General features: G+C 48.5%; 1 long non-coding RNA gene across 2 annotated transcripts in view; it reads right to left on the bottom strand.

Annotated features, from left to right (window-relative positions):
- Positions 1 to 3091: 3091 nt before the first annotated feature.
- Positions 3092 to 17124, bottom strand: part of LOC138066267 (uncharacterized) — a 30343-nt gene continuing 16310 nt past the window's right edge. The window contains exons 2-8 of one of the 2 annotated variants that reach the window (XR_011139509.1): positions 15149 to 15176; positions 13884 to 14036; positions 12651 to 12864; positions 10641 to 10856; positions 7084 to 7387; positions 5904 to 6238; positions 3092 to 3750 (exon numbers count right to left, since the gene is read on the bottom strand). This is a non-coding gene — a long non-coding RNA (uncharacterized lncRNA). Of the gene's footprint in view, positions 3751 to 4809; positions 6239 to 7083; positions 7388 to 10640; positions 10857 to 12650; positions 12865 to 13883; positions 14037 to 15148; positions 15177 to 17124 lie in introns of those variants that run through there. The other variant, XR_011139510.1, reaches the window with a different exon arrangement.

Raw genomic sequence — 17124 nt, 5'->3', positions numbered from 1 at the left:
TCTGGGTTCCCCAAAAGGGGTCTGGGTACCCAGAAGGGGTTTGTGTGCCCAAAAGGGGTCTGGGTTCCCCAAAAGGGGTCTGGGTACCCAAAAGGGATCTGGATCACCAAAAGGGGTCCAGGTTCCTCAAAAGGGGTCCAGGTACCCAAAAGGGAGATGGGGCCCCAGAAGGGGTTTGCGTGCCCAAAAGGGGTCAGGGTTCTCCAAAAGGGGTCCAGGTACCCAAAAGGGGGGGGTGTTGGGTCCCCAAAAGAGGTTTGGGTCACCAAAAGGGGTCTGGGTCCTCAAAAGGGGGATGGGTCCCCAGAAGGGGTTTGCGTGCCCAAAAGGGGTCTGGGTTCCCCAAAAGGGAGATGGGTACCCAAAAGGGGGATGGGTCCCCAGAAGGGGTTTGCGTGCCCAAAAGGGGTCTGGGTTCCCCAAACCGGATCTGGATCACCAAAAGGGGTCCGGGTTCCCCAAAAGGGGTCTGGGTCCTCAAAAGGGGGATGGGTCCCCAGAAGGGGTTTGCATGCCCAAAAGGGGTCTGGGTTCCCCAAACCGGATCTGGATCACCATAAGGGGTCAGGGTTCTCCAAAAGGGGTCTGGGTTCCCAAAAGGGGTCTGGGTCCCCAGAAGGCGTTTGCGTGCCCAAAAGGGGTCTGGGTTCCCAAAGGGGGGTGTTGGGTCCCCAAAAGAGGTCTGGGTCCTCAAAAGGGGTCTAGGTCCCCAGAAGGGGTTTGCATGCCCAAAAGGGGTCTGGGTTCCCCAAAAGGGATCTGGGATCACCAAAAGGGGTCAGGGTTCTCCAAAAGGGGTCTGGATTCTGAAAGGGGGGGGGTTGGGTCCCCAAAAGAGGTCTGGGTCACCAAAAGGGGTCTGAGTGCCCAAAAGGGGTCTGGGTCCCCAGAAGGGGTTTGCATGCCCAAAAGGGGTCTGGGTTCTCCAAAAGGGAGATGGGTTCCCAAAGGGGGGCGTTGGGTCCCCAAAAGAGGTCTGGGTGCCCAAAAGAGGTCTGGGTCCCCAAAAGGGGGTTGGGTCCCCAAAAGGACTTTGGGTCACCAAAAGGGGTCTGGGTTCCCCAAAAGGGGGTCTGGGTCCCCAAAAGGGAGATAGGTCACCAAAAGGGGTTTGGGTGCCCAAAAGGGATTTGGGTCATCAAAAGGGGTCTGGGTTCCCCAAAGGGGGATTAGGTCCCCAAAAGAGGTCTGGATCCCCAAAAGGGGCTTGGGTCACCAAAAGAGATCTGGATCCCTGAAAGGGGTCTGTGTGCCCAAAAGGGGGGTGGGTTGCCAAAAGGAGTTTGGGTCCCCAAAAGAGGTCTGGGTCCCCAAAAGGGATTTGGATGCCATGCCCAAAGGGATGGGTCCTCAAAAGGGGTCTGGGTTCCCAAAGGGGGGTTGGGTCCCCGAAAGGGGGCTGGATCCTATGAACATAGACTGGTCCCCAAAAGGGGTCTGAGCCCCCAAAATGGGTTTACATCCCATAAGCAGAGGTTGGCCCTCAAAAGGGGTCTGGGTCATCAAAAGGGATTTTGAGCCCCAAAAGGGGTCTGGGTTCCCAGAAGGGGTCTGGGTCCCCAGAACGGGATTTGGATCCCATAAGCAAATGTTGACCCCTGAAACAGGTTTGAGTCCCCAACAGAGATTTGGGCTCCACAAGCAAAGGTTGGCCCCCCAAAGGCATCTGGATGCCCAAAAGGGGTCTGGGTCCCCAAAAGGGGCTTGGACCCCATAAGCAAATCTTGGCTCCCGAAAGAGCTCTGGGTTCCCCAAAAATATCTGGGTCCTGAAACGGGGTTTGGGCTCCATAAGCTGGAGCTGGTCCCCAAAAGGGGTTTGGATCCCATAATGGCCCCTGAAAACAGGCGGGGGCGGGGGGGCGCGAGGCTTTTAGGATGAAATTAAAACGCGAGATGCTTTATCAGGTGCAAAAACGATGACTGCTAAAGCCGCCGTGGCTCAGCATCCGGGGGACGGTAGGAAACGCGAACACCCCCCCCCCCCCGCCACCGCCCTCGGCAGGGCAGCGGAGTGGGCGAGCGGCTCCGCGCGAGAGGGGAAGGAAGACGGTTTTAATAAAAGACGCCCGGCAGCGACCGCGAGCGCCGCGGGCCCCGGTGTCCTGGCGGCGCACACAGAGCCTTTCTTTAGCCACCCCCCCCTTTTCCGCACCATAATATTCCCTTTATGCAACGCTGAGCTAAAGCAACCCGGCGTTGAACCTCTGGTGCCGGGCAGATGAGGTATGCCAGCGCGCCGCCACGGTCGGGCCGAATGACGGGCAGGCTCGTGGACGTGTTGGGGTTTCACGACTTACTGGCTAACGACGAGAAATAAAAGGCTTTATTTCTTTTATTTTATTTTATTTATTTTGTTGTTGTTGTTGTTGTGTGCGCTGGAGGTGCATCAGGCGGCAGCTTCCGCCCCGCACGCGAGCCCGAGCCGCCCGCTCTGCTGGCGGAGAGAAATTGCAACACCGGCGGCTCGCGGAGGGCGGCGGGTTGCTTGCAGCGTCCTTTAGTCGCAGCGGCGCGGCCCGTCGCCGGCCTTGTTTTCTCCTTTGCGTTTATTTGTTCCAACAGTAGTAAAGCTGCTGTGACCTAAGTCCCGGGCAAGACAAAAACCCTTTAGCAACTCAGGGCCAACAGTCGGGACGAGCGGTTCTGACCTCAGACGTGTCCGAGTGTGAGAAAGGCATTTTGAAGCAAAACTTTCGGGCTTTTCCTTCCGAAGCACTGCTTTTCCTTTAAAAAAGCAGCCTAAAGGCACGGCACGGCCCAAGAAGTAAACGCTTACACCCCAGGATAAATAACCCTCCAACGATGTAAGACGTTTTTCCTGCGTAGGTTGCGTGAAGTTGTTCTCAGTTTGACTCAACGCGGGTTTTGCTGTTGCGACTCCTTCCTCCTTCCTCCCAACCAGTGGATTTCGGAGAGAAAAACAACAGCAACAACAAAAATTTTCTGTTTAACCTGGCGGCGGCGGCGGCAGCAGCCGGGAGGCGAGGTGAAAAAAGGGCTCCGAGTTGGGTTTTCTCCCCCGAAAGGCGGACATCAAAGCGACAAGGCGAAGGCTTCGGTTCAGCTGCGGGCTCCGGGCTGTTCACCTCAACTGGGAAACGATGGGTCTGTACTGGGACGGCACAGTCCTTTCTTAATATATCATTTTATATATATGGCGCTCTGGTGCTGCTCCTGGGTTTGGGGGGGGGACGACAAAACCTCAAAAAAGCCCCCCAAAAAAGAGGAGGGAGCTGTGAGCGGCAGCAAAGGCAAAGAAGCAGCAACATGGCGCCCGTGAAGCGCTGACCCCAACACCCAGGGGGCGGCAAAGGCGGCGCCGGGGCCTCCCGCCTCTCCGGCGGCAGCTACGGCCCGGCTTCTCGGCGGCCGGGCTGGTTGGCAAACGGTGATGTTCCCCCCGCCGAAAAACCTCGCCGCCGCGCCGTTGTTTGTCGTCTCGGGCGGACGAAGGCCTGCCTCGCTCTGCGCCCTACGCCCGACTCGCCCCAGGTGCGCTGCGGCCCTAGCGACGGCGAGGTGAGAGACGTTACCGGGCCTCGCCGGCCTTATTTGTCGGAAAGCGTCGCTTGTGAAAAGGACGACGCCAGGCTCCGGGCCGCAGCTCGCGTCGCGGGCAGAAAGGCTGGCCGAAAAGCTCTGCTTCCGGGCCGAAGGAGGCCTTAGCCAGCCCACGGCGTCGGCAGCGCCGGCGACGCTTTCCCTGGACCGAAAGAGCGGTGAAACGGATGAAATCGGTAAATAAGTGCTGAAATAGATAAAAAAAAAAAATAGATAAATACACACTAAGATAAACAGATATCTAATCACATACGTCGCATATTCCATGCATATATTTTACACAGCTACGTGTATATCTATATTTAACCGGGCCGAACGACTTCAGGGCAAAGCTCACACCAAAAAAACGCTGCTCTCCTCCGTGTGGCCGAGAGCGAACGTCTCCGGAGTTTTCTCCGACAGCGATAGTCACCGGTGAGCGAAGGCAGCAGGTCGTTTCTCTGGGAACGCCGCCGCGCCGCCCGCGGAAAGCTGGTTACCCCGGCGCGGCTCAGCCAAGTAGCCGGGTTGCAGCACTGGGCAGTTGCAAAAGCGAAAGCTTGCTGTTCTGGGCCGCTTGCCATCAAAAATATGCATTCCTCCCAAAATTTACAGGCCTAACGGTGCGGGAGGACAAGCCCTTCTGACGCACGTGGCAGCGCGTTCGGCGTACAAGGGCGTTCGGGAGGTGGCTGCCCCTACGAGGAGTTCGCCGCCCCGCTTGGGGCCGCTTGGGCTTTGGTGCGTCTCCCCCCTGCACGAAGGATATTTTCCCTACTCATTTTGTAGGACAGCAATACAACGGAGGAGCTGTTTTTAGGCTTCTGCCCCTTTCTTCACAGCCTTCCCCGAAGAGAGTGGCTCCAATTTAACAAGAAGCAAAGTGGGAGAGATGGGGATGAGCATCGCCCCACTGGGGCCAAAAACGTCTGGAAGGAGAGGTGTCCAAAAGGGCAATAAACCTAGGTCCTCCTGCTTTGCATGCTGGTTTTTGAGCTCCTAAACATTTGCATGCACAAGCTTTCCTCCTCACCTGTGGGAGCTGCAAAAATCAATTTTTCTCCTTCAAACGAGAGACAAGATTATCATGTAATGACTCGATGCTAGGAGACAGGCTCCCAAGGAAAGTACCAAAAACGTGGCGGTGGCCCTGCACTGGCGGTATGCTAGTGCACGTCCGCACGCTAGAATTAGAGCGAGGCTTTGGTAAGTCAACATTTCTGCATAAATTTTGGAGGGGCGATGAAATGAAGAGGCCTTTGGTTTCAAAAAAATGGCATTTATTTTCATTTTGAAATCAATCTACTGAGGGCAAAAAAAAGAAAAAGGCAACAAGAGCTGTGTAAAAAAAAAAAAAGGTGGTTGAGCTTAATCTGAAAAGAAATGTTGCATGAGGCCTAAAACACATTTTTTTTAAGGACTGAACCTCTCCCCGCAGGTGTGATTTTCAGTTCATCTCTGGACCCGAGCGATCCCTTCCCAGCCCGGCACTGCCTGCGGTGCGGTCGAGGTGGTGCCACGCACCCGAGGAGGATCCTGGTTTTAACTCTACAGAAAAATACTGCAGGGGAGAAATAGTTCTTGAAGTCAAGCAGTGTAATTTATTAACAGGTTTTATTAAAATCTTATTAGAAGATTATTTTTTAAAGTCCGTTTTACACAGCCGTTGCCCTTCTGCTGCTGCCTAATCCTGGAAAAGCTCAGTGAATGAGTCATTTGCACTTACTATCTCTTACACCCTCTTATTATAAGCCTGAGTGTGTTTACGTTTGCTTCAAATAATATCAGTAGAGCCATAAAATCTCAGATGCGTTCCCTTCTGGAGGCTTTTTGCTGTAGGGACAGAGGCGTTTCGATGTGGTTTCACGGGGGGCTTGTGGCAGGAAGGAGAAGTCAGGGACCATTTTGGTTTGAAGTAGCCTCTAACATCATAACCCTGGGCCCTATTGTTAGGAAGAGACTCTTAATGCATGTTTTGGGGGGTGGTTAGGTCAGAGACACGTCACCGAGGGTCAAGTATTTGCAAAGGACGTTCCCGCTTCATCAAGGCCACTTTGAGCACCGAACTGCTGCTATCCACATGTGTGGAGGTCATGAGGAAGAAGACATCTGGCAGTAGTCCATTAGGGATAGCTGAGGGCCACCTTACTTGTTTGCTTGTTTTGGGGACACAAAGGCTGTTGGACATGAAACATGACTTCAGGGGCTAGGATTCTCCCATTTCTGCCTAGTTTGGGTTCAGGAGATGATGTTCCTCCTTCAATGTAACCGTAAAGAAGAGCGTGGAGGAGACGAGGACATTCATTTCTAGAGCAATGCTGGCAAGCAGGAGGCAACACAGGTTCCCAGGGAAAAAAATACCTGTGAGCATATCGTGTGATCTGCTCTTCCATTCGCAGCACTATCCGCTCTCATCATCAGCGAGGGACCTTCCCCATTGCTTTCCTGACCTGCGATACAGCCACAGCACCACATTCAAAGCCCAGGCATGCAGCAGGAGACCCCGAACCCGTCCTCCTCCTCCTCTTCACCAGCCACAGGGACTGCTAGGGCATGGCCATGGAGGAGGCTGCCCTCTCTGCAGATGGGCTCTTCCTGGGGCTTCAGATCATCTTCTCCTGCCGTCATGGAGCAGCCCTTTCCTCTGGGACAGCTGGCCGGGAGTCCAGGGGACAATTTCGCTCCAAGTGCGACTACTGGAGAAAGGAAAAAAAAAAAAAAAGAACAAAAAAAAAGCACATTCAGGGTTTAAAGTCGCACTTGCTGCAGGAGATATTTCCATTGGCAGAGTCGTCAAAACCGGCACGAATGATTCAAAGCATTTTGCTAAGTGAAATTCTCAGATGATGTCATAGCTGAGGCTGTTTTAGCAAAACCTTTACAAAGAGGGAAGGTCGAAACTGAAAAAAAAAAGAAACTGACGTCGTTTGACAGAGGGGGATTAGGAGCTTAAAATTATATTTATAGACTATCCAAATATTTGAGAGCTGGGAAATTCAGAGCTCCAGCGCTTTAGCTCTCCTCTCGAGGCCTGCCAGCCACTGAGCGCAAGTCACGCAACACAGCCAGCTGGGCTGGACTCACTGAGCTCGGGAATCCCATTTTCTGTCATCCAGCCCTGGCTCTGATTTCCTGCAGCCTCCCAAAGAAATCCCACCTCCCTTATGTGCCTCAGTTTCCCCCACTGTCAAATGCAGGTAATTCTGGCCTCCGTGGTGAGGGGCATGGTGATGGAGGGAGCTGAAGGACAGTGTCTCACCTCCCTTCTTCTGTGTGCGCCCCAACCAATCCATTTTAAGAGATTTCAGGACACTTCTGCAATTAGTGCCCTGATCAACCGTACCTTTTCCAACTCTTCTTGTCCCTCCATATGTGCGAATGTGACTGGCCCAGCTTCCTGAGCTTCTGAGCCGGGCTTCCAGCTACCTATACTGGCATTTGCATTTTCACCTAAACACTGTAATTTCTTGATGCGAGAGGTTTGGCCCCGACAAAACAGCGGACTGAACATTCAAATACCAACAGTGGCTCTTTGCATTACCTTTTTTCACACCACCCGTTTCTTTCAATCCCAGGAAACCCAGCGCTGAGGACGATGCTCTTGAGATGCTTCCTGATTTTGTGCCTGTCCGACCTGCTCATTTCTGTGGGGCTGCGCGTGATAACCACGGCCTTGTTAAGGCTCGGCTAGCCCACTTCATCTGTATTGATTAATAGATCACAATCCTCTTTTAGTGAAAACGTAGCTGTGTGCACGGCTGAAGGATTCAGCTATCACCAACGGGAAGATTACAACCTCTTAGTCTGAACACGGCGAGTGAGATGGACTGTCAGGACGGGAGCGCCTGTTAAGAAGAAAATCAATGGCAAGCTATTTGGGGAGAAAAAATCCCAACCACCACAAACGCATTAAACACAGACTTCGGTGCTCCAACTTTATATAAGCCCCAATTAAACGCGACCATAATGCGCTGTTTGCTTTTCTTGGTTTTGCCCGAATGAAAGTAGCTTCCAGTGTGCTGCAACGCCTGTGACAGTGCAAGTGTTGGGTCTAGTTTGCAGATAATACGGTTGCTGTTGTTTTTGCTAGAAAATTCTTCACTGCCGTCTCCTTCTCCTTCCCTTTCTTGGAGAAGTAAAACAGCTCATTGGAAAATGTTAGTAGGGACTCCGTTAGGCAGGTGCTCACTGGAGGGGTGGTGGAGGCCCGCCAGAATTTGTGAGAGCAGGGAGACGGGCTGATGCCCCTGTCCAGCCTTTTCTCTTCATCCCCCTTCCTTCCCTCTCTCTTATCACGCTAAAACCCAGATCTGGGATTTAAGAGGCGTTTATGCAAAGCTTAGGCGCGTCCCTTAACCTCACTTCGTCTTGCTACCCCGGGCAGTGCTTTCCTTGTCCCCCTCTATTTTTTTAAGCTTCCCCAGGTGGGAATTGCTTTTTATTGCATGAACGTACAGCCGTGAGTGTCAGGGAGGGACCGAAACCCTATACTCCGGGACAACCCATGGTGTGCGGATGACTTGTTTCGCCCATGTTTTTAAGGTAATGACGCCGAGGGGAATTTCTGAGGCATTTCAGCAGGGGCGACCCTGCGTTTCAGCTCCTTCTCTGGCCTGAGGCCCACTGTCACCAGCTGCTTTTGCCAGTTGCCAGAGAGACACCAAGTTGACGAGAAATAACGAAAAAAGCCTTGATTTCCTTTGTTATGCAGCTCATTGAATGAGGTTTCCCACATCTGTAGAATTCACCACATCTTTTATGAGATTTGACTGTCAGCAAGACGTTATGAATCCCAGATGTTAAAATATGGATTTATTCATAACTCAAGGCTTATAATAGAGCACTCAGAAATGTTATATCCAGCCCCCCTCTTCCAAAGATCTCCCTTAAATAAAAGCTGTAGTTTTATTATATCTTAATTACTCCTGCTGTGTGCGTTATCTTTGAGATGACCCCTTTAACTGTCTTTTAATTAGCATGGCTGTAGGACTGGTGTGCACTGGGCTTCAGGCCTGCAAGGAGAGCAAACGAATGTGCTGCTGGTAGGAGGCTGGAGGGCAGCACGGGGAGCGGAGAGGCTGGGGGACACTCGGTCACAGGAGGTCCTTGGCAGGGCTGCCGACCGGAGGTGCAGCCAGCTCCGGGCACCTGCGAAACTTGGAAGCGGAGGTGTTCGGTATCCATTGCAGCCCCGAGGAAACGCTCCGGTCAATAAAAAAACAGTTCCTCGCAGCTGGTGACCATTACTCTGAACACAGCATTGGACATGCTGCAGCTGCTAGGCTGACGGAAGATAGAAATGTTTTTGGAAGCGAGTTTGGAGCATTTGTTCCATTAATGCTTTCTCTCTCCTTCCCTCCCTCCTCCTGCCCTTCGTTTTTTCAAGTCACTGCAAGAAAATCCTGGAAGTGAAAAGGGAGGGGGCCCTCCCTGGGCCCCCCCGAGGGCCGAGGTACAAATATTCCTCTGAGCTAATATCCTAGTAATGCCTCCAGGTCCGGAGTAAAGCCTGCAGTGCTCGGAGCTGCACACGGCAGGAGCCCAGCTCCGTCACAACCCTCCGATGCTATAAACAAACAAGAGAGGTCTGCAGGGAAGTATAAACAGTCCCATTTTGCACACAAGGAATGGAAAGTAAGTGATTTTACCCCAGGTCACATGAGAAGCTGGCAGCAGACTCAGGAACTGAATGCAGGACTTTGCTTCCCCAGGCTGATGACTTGGCCAAAAAAGCTTCTGCTTGCCACCTGCGCACGTGTGAGCCAGCAGTGCTGGGACTACGGTTTCACACGAGGGGACTACGAGGCAATGCTGACTGACAGTGGCCTCCAACACGTCTCCCGGTGCTGGCTCCCACCCCACTCCCTGCCACCTCCCTGCCACGGCACCCCGTGGTGCTGCTGCTCTGGAGAGCCTTGTCTGCATTTAGGAGACCCCATCTCCCTTCCCTTCTTTTTCTTTTTTGAACTTGGTCACCTCCCTGTTCCTATTTGAAGAATGGCTTCGGTGCAGAGACTGGAGAGAGCATCTGGCCACGTGACCACCTTGGAAACCATCGCTCGATCCTTCAGAGACTAACCCCAGTGTCCTCACTGCAGAGTGGCAGGTCCTCAGAGGTGCTTCGGCCCCTCTGGTGGGGAAGACCGTGGTCCAGTCCCTTCCAGATCCCATCTGATGGCCTGGAGTGGGGCTGGTGAACTCAGGTTTGCTCCCATGCCTCATGAGGTCTGCGTTGCACTATAAAGGTGGTGGCTTTCTGCAGCCTTTTCTTTGAGGCTGCGCAAAGATGCCTAGAAATGGCACACCTGTCCTTCAAGACAGGCCTCCTGCACCCTGAGGTTGGGCAACTGGACACCTGAATCCTATGTGTATCACACCTGCTTGTCCAGGATGCAATGATCTGACAGGAAATCAGGAAAACTGGCTGTTAATCCTGAAACTACACAAATCTCGTGGCACTGCAGGGAGGAATACCAAACAGGTAACCAAAAGGGACTTCCTGAGCTTGGCATTCACTGACTGTTGGGAGATGGTAAGTAAAGGGTCTGAGCTTTGGTGTAAATCAGCACATCTCCTTTGGTGTCTGACGAGAAAAATCTTTGGCGGGAGTTTATGGGACGCTCACCAGCTTGTAAATATTCTTTGGCATATCAATTTGTGTGTCAGGAGATTTAAAACCTTCATCGCTCTAACGTTTTCCATCCCACAAAGAACTCTGATCTGAATATAGTATGTGCTAGAGAAAGTTTGCTGGTAGTGTGATGTTACAGAACTCATGAAATGCCTTGCTTAACCACAATATTATGTATTTTTCAAGCCACATACCTATCTATTACAAGGTCTTTCAGATAGAGTAATAGGCAGACTGTGGGTCATGAGATCCTGACCTTGGTGTGTTTTTACTCCCTTCTTCTCATGAATTAACTCCTGAACTATTGACTCTCTGTTGAATGGATAGCAGAGTTCAGCCACATTTTACATGCAAGCTTTTACATCCTGTATCTCAACAATTGCAAACCCCAAGGACAAGTAAATACTTCAGCCTCAGCCATAAAATTGATGTGTTGCAAAATGAACAAAATGGGTTTAGTAACTTACAAAGGAGATAACATCAAGTCTGTAATGAGCCGGAACTGAAAGTTATCCCGTCCCTTTTCTCGGCACGGTGTGGCTGGGAGAGTTGGGAGTAGATCACCCCTCTGCAGGAACTCAGCTTCCTCTCCTTCCAAATAGAGTTATTTTATATCTTATGTCTTCTTTGCTGAAGGTAGCATCCACTTGTGGTTTTGTCTGATCCAAGCCTTTTAGGCCCTTCTGAAAGCAAAAGATTGTCTTAAGAATCACAAGACTTGCAAGGATAATAATCAACTAGAAGTTCTTTTTCTGCCTCCTGGTTTTTGAGTCTGCTGATCACTTTCTGCTAGGTTAGGGAGCTTTCCTCTACCCCCAGAAAGGCAAAAATGTCTTCAATAAAACATAAGAAGAAAGTTCCCAAGATCTTGGGAAATGTAAAAAAAAAAAAAAGACCGGAATCACCAAAATTGCCCGAACTACGTAAGAGGTGGGCAATCAGACTCCACAACTGGGATTAAGCCTCTATTTTTTCATTAAAAAAAAGAAGAAAGGAAGGCCCCTAAAACGTTTCATATAATATCGCCATGTTAGAAACTGTGCAAGCTATTTCTGCATTGAATGTCCCACTGAGCAGAGTCCTTACGAACGTGGAACTTGAAACCTAAAAAGAAAAGGGTGAAATTTTCTTTAGAAGTAGAGGTCAGATGGAAAATTTAGTTTAAGATCTGGTAAAGAAGTTCTCTTTAACATCTGAAAATTACTTGACTGAGGAATGAAATAGCTTCATGTATTCGCAAGGCTCCTTAGCCAGGCTGGCTCTGAAAAGTAGCCCTCCATGCTCCTCTGGCATCAGAGATGAGAAGTTTGGAGCTTTTTATGCTGGTTCTTCATGTTTAACTGAACATTCAAACACAACAGCCACGTCTCCCCACTCCAAAATACAATAGAGGCAGTGCTAATAAATATCTTCTCTAGATTATAAAGAAATAGTAGGCTGAGCCCAAAGCAGAATATTTCTATTGTCTTGGCAGGGGAAAAAAAATCACTGATATGCAACCCCAGATTAATCTGCAAAGCAGGACTGAGCCCATCTCGTGCAACGCAAGGAGTGTTGGGGGAGGAGATGGTAGAGCACCAGAGAGATGTGTAGATTGGCTTTGCCTGTGAGATCTCCACCAGGTATAAACAGGACTGTAATGCTTCCCTACTTCAGATGTGGCTTATTAGGAGAGCTCAGTCACATCTCAGCTGAACTCAGGTCATGTTTAGGCTGCCTACTGATATAGTCACTGCAGCATCTGAGTTGCAGACGTCAAAGAGGCTGTCTGATATCCCAGGCTGGCAGAGTGGTTCCTGGTTCCCTGTCAAGCCCATGGAGGGACGTGATGGCAACACTTGAATTAGGCTCTGTAGTAGGTGGTTTGAATACTCGTGTCTGTACTAGCTAGTCAGAACCAGGGCGCAGGATCATACGCTAGTCCGTGATCACCCAGAAGTTAACGCATTCCCTGGCATGATTTTTGGCCCATGCAACTAGCACTCTTCCAGAGGGTGTCCAAACATGGTTCAGGACATTGCATGGGTGAGGGTATGTGGCCGTGCAGGCAAGGCCACTCTGGATGGGGTTTCTGGAAGGAGGGAAGGAGGAATAATTATATGGATAGGAGCTAAGTCATGGTGCTCGTCCTTAGGACCAGAAAATAATCTGCAGCAACCTGGCCTTGCTTGGCTTGCTAGTATAAGCAGAGCCAACGTGGCCTGCCAAGCATTTTGGAGCCAAAGAGGACCGTTAGATGACAAATACCATGTTAGAGGGGAATGGTTAAATGGACAGTTAAATGGTAAGTATCATCTTTACCCAAATACCAGTTCAGACATGGCTCCTAAGGCCTAGAGCGTTAAGCATCTCACACTCCCTTTCCCACCTAAAAATCCTTCGTAAAACTAATGTTTTCTGCAAAGTCTTGTTTCCTTATAAAACCTCAAGGTAAGGGAAAAAACCAAAAAGCAAGAATGGAGAGCGTTAGCATCTACCCAGGTTTCTTCCTTAGATAGGCCTTGTGCCTCTGCGTGGCGATCACGGCTATGTGGAGTTTAAGATGTCAGACATTTGCCTGGGATTTCAGCCTGCTCCAGGCACATCCGTTCTGTGTGAGCAGCCCATCTATATAGCACATTTGCAGCAGTCTGACAAGTCCAGGATATTCATGTGCACATATTTTTTTTTCCAGGAAATCCTGTGAGAGTTCTGCAAAGTGGGAATAATAAAATATGCATTAGACATCAATATTCACTGAATGAAGTGCCTTTGCTGCATTTTGTCTCCCTTCTTCCTCTCTCTCTGTCCTGGCTAGAAAGTCCTTGGCATATGAACCGTGCCCCCAAGTCCTTAATGTTCTGAGGTTGCCCTGGAAGGTCCAACTTGTTGGTGTATCTTGGTCCTCACATTGCTTCACTGAAACTGGCTGCACTCTTTGAAGAGGGAAAAGTGATTTCGTTTAAGCAAGATGGCGAAACCTGGCTCTTACACTACAAGGCTTGATTCAGCACGTGAATTTCTGTAAGGGCAAAGGACACTAGACGTAAGAGAGAAAAAGGCTAAGGGAAACATGTCAGAGAGGACATGATACGTGATGAGAATCTGGAGTCATCGTGTAGGCAGACTGTTTTTAATGCTTCAGTATTCACTCTATAAAGAGGGTTCATGCTGGGGGTGTCCTCTCAGAAGGACAATAAAAGGGTTTCAGACGCATCTACAAGGCAAAGCTTGTTGAGATTGCAAAAGCGGATCGGAGTCCTCCCCACTATAAGATGAAGAACCTAAAACGAAGAAAGGAGAAGGATGGTAGTAAGTCCCTTAGAAGGGACTCTGTCTTAAGTCTGACTTAATGCTTTCATGTGAATGTGCTTCCATCACTTGCCCACAATCAGTCACTCATTTGATAAAGCTCTTCTTACTAATAAATCGAAGTTTTCTTCCAGTCAGCTGAAATGCACTGAATCTGGTTTTGCATTACAAGAGGTTTCCCTTTCCTCCTTTGGCCTGCAGTGGCCTAATCATGTGGAGAATTTCCCTTTTGTTTCAAAGCAAAGCAGCTCTGTTGGAATTAATGCTGAGAACGACGAAGTATGACACTTTACGTGGACATCACATGCAACCCCTCCAGATCCTGCTTACCTAATGGATGACCCAGCGGGCTGTATTCACAGCTTCCTTGGGGTCTGATGATGAGTCTAGAAAGGCCCCTCTCAATGTCCTCTACGTACCTCAGAGCCCAGCAGGCTGGAGAACTGCAAGGCTCTTCAGAAAGCGCTGCAGAGGTTTCGTTGCTAGTCAATGGATTTGGAGAAGAAGACGCACTGATCCACTCTGAATTGCATCCTGGAAGAACCCCTCCCTCTGCTGACCACAAAGGGAGCCTAGGCAGACCGACATGCTGAACAAAAACTGGTTTTAATGAACAAAAAACTCCCCTCCCATCATGGCCCAGCCTGAAAGGACATTGTGTTCATCCCCATCGTGCTCATGTATGCCAGTCACTCCAGCATACCCCTTTGGATTGTTTCCTAGTGGTTCCTTAGCTGAATTTTGAAGGTGAACAATACCCTGCCAGATCCTCAGCTGAAGTAAACTAGCTTAGCTGCAGTGATTTTAACGGAGCGGCACCTATTTTTACCAGCCAACATGGCATCTTGAAGATGGATGGGCTGCAGATCCACATCACCCTGCACAGCCATAATCTGTCAAGGTTCAGCAACGTGTGTGCAGAAATACATCAGAGCCATCAGGCTGTGATCTGAATTTCAGTGTGCAGCCAAAAGCTTTTTTGCGACTGCATCTTTACATACATGAAAAAAGGTAGTGAACCTTAGACATGCTGTAATTGCTGGGCTGGTGAGCGTCTTTGTGGCAGCGTGGGAGCCCTCAGTTTTCTGTTCATCATAGTGCTTCTTAGGATCAGAGTAAAAAGTCTTGGGGCTGACTGTGGGTAAATGCCTAGAGAATGTTAGCCAAGAAAAAGCTCTTAGATATGAAGCTCATTAAATGCACAAAAGGAAACCTAACTCCTCTTGAATTTCATACTTTGGAAAATCTATCTAGCCACAGTATTTTTACTTGACAGGCAAACTTAGGCTCAAGTTCCTCCTTTTTAAAATAAGCTTGACAAACTAATTAAAAAATCCAGCAATTGAGTTCTACTCTTGCTTGTGACAGAGTAACTGTTAGAGCGTTAGTAGATAAAAGTATCTGAGCTCTATGGGAAGTTCATTTATACCTGATTCACCTAAAATAATATGCTAAAGTAGATTATAAAATTATATATAAATAAATATAAAAATATGTTAAAGTGTAAAGTAAAGTTAAGTGTTAAGTTAAGTAAGCAAGTTTGGTCAGGACTAAAGAAAACAGTAATGCGATTAAGAATGTCGTTAATTGATGATTCATAATAGACTGGAGGACACTACAGAACTACTCCAGTTTTATTTTCACTACTCCTTTTTGATGAGCCCTTCTGGGGATAATGGCATACCGCAGAATCTGAGTCTTCCTGGCAGGACCTGAAAGGCAAAATGACAAAACACAGTGGAGACAATTTCCATGACCTGGCAGATCAAGACTGATCTGCAGAAAAACTGATTTAGCTGTGAATTTTCAAGCTGATTGCTTTGATCCTAGCCCACTATCCCATTTCTAGGAGGCAGAGTATATCGCTTCGTGGTCCTTTACGTATCTCCAGATCCTGGGCTAATATAAAGCTAATAGATTTGTACACATTGTGAGGCCCATAGGGATTCATTAATGTTTATATCTTTCAAATATATTTTTTTATTTTTGAAAAAAGATATTGGATACCATTTAAAAACTTTCCATGGATGAAGAATCAGCTACTAACCTTAGCAAACGGTTCCTGTAGCTGATAGTTCTCATTGCTCAGGACAAGCATCTTTATTCTAACCTGAACTTGCGCAGCTAAAATTTACTGGTGTCTGACCTTGTTATACCCATGTTACATATGCTGAATACCCTCCTGTCATCTTCTGTCTCTCTGAGGACCTCCTGAGCAGACTGAAGTTATTCCTTAGCTTTTTCTTTTCTTTGCTGGACATATTGAGGCGCCTTCAAGCCCTTCAGTATAAAGCATATGTATACTTCAGTGCTGTGACTCTCTCCCATTTATTAACAGCATTCTTTAACTGCAGAAGTACAACTGAGTCAATACATGCAACAATCAGATATGTGCCAAATGCAGAGCACAGCCTCCCTACTTCTGCTCAGTTTATTCCCTCAGGATACCTCTGAAACAGTGGGCAATAAGATCCTAAGTCCCTGCTTCCTCAGGCAGGGTCCTGCACTGTAAGTGTGCACTGAAAGTCTTAATTCCTCAAAGGATGAATGCATATTTGGTTGCAGTGGAATGAATACTGTTTGCCTGCAATGAGCTTAGGAAGCAGTCAAGGGTGCCCAGCACCCCTGATCGCTTCTTTATTTGGCTCTTCCCCAGACTCATCCTTTGCAAATGTTAGTGACGGTATGTTTCTCTCCAGGATACTCATTAAGAAGTTTAAGTGTAAGGCCAAGAACTGAGCTCTGCCCAAGTCTCACTGGCAGCTCAGTGATCAGTCCTCCATTGCATTTGGGGTTTAAGATCTATCAAATGTCCAGTTCTTAACAGTTTTTATGTATGCCAAGTGGATTTAATCAAGTTTAAATACTCCATGCTACTGATGCCTTTATAAAGTGCCAACTCCATTAGCACTGTTATCCCCATCAACAGCGAAAAGATAAGTTCACTTTGACAAGGTCTCTTTTCCATGAACCTGTTCTGGTTGGTATTGGTTATATTCGTGTCTTTATTAATCTAGCAAATTTAAACTGATGTAGTTATCCGTGCTTTATTATTGTGCCTGGGACTGATACAGTCTCTAATTCTAAGTCACAGCCACCCTGGACATAATAAAAGTCAATGTTAATAGCTCTTCGGCAGCTTTGTGAAAATCCTGGGGTTCAAGTGATATGTTTAGCTTTAGTCATGTGCTGCTTAATGATCACTGCAAGTCTTAGTGGAATGTAAGTATTTCCTCTTCATTGCATAATAAGACTGTATTAATGGGTTTTTTTTTTTTTTTGCTCCAATATAGTACAGAAACATTTGCTGAACGGTTCTTCCCTCTGTCCTTTTGCTTCCCTTGCCAATATGCTATAATTCCCGACTTCTCAGATATGCTTGTTACTATCAGCATTCTCTTTCCTCTGTGTCTCGCTTGAGTGTGTGTGGACACCCTGGCACATACCCCATAGACAGTGCGTTTTCTCTCCTCAGCTAGGTTGCTTTTTAACCAGTGTTTCAGCCGTTTTTGGGCCAAGAGCAAAATGTGCTCCACTGAATTAGTAATTATCACTCCCTTTTTTTATTTAAATGCTTTCTTTCAACTTTTTTGGCTTGTAACTGTTTTCAGCCTGAGGAAACTTGGCCGTTTTAAGTGACTCAGTATGCGTATATATGCA

Source organism: Struthio camelus, chromosome 2, assembly GCF_040807025.1.
Source record: "Struthio camelus isolate bStrCam1 chromosome 2, bStrCam1.hap1, whole genome shotgun sequence".
Classification (NCBI taxonomy): Eukaryota; Metazoa; Chordata; class Aves; order Struthioniformes; family Struthionidae; genus Struthio; species Struthio camelus.
The sequence above is the reverse complement of the archived record's forward strand: the minus strand, read 5'-3'. Positions and strand labels throughout refer to the sequence as shown.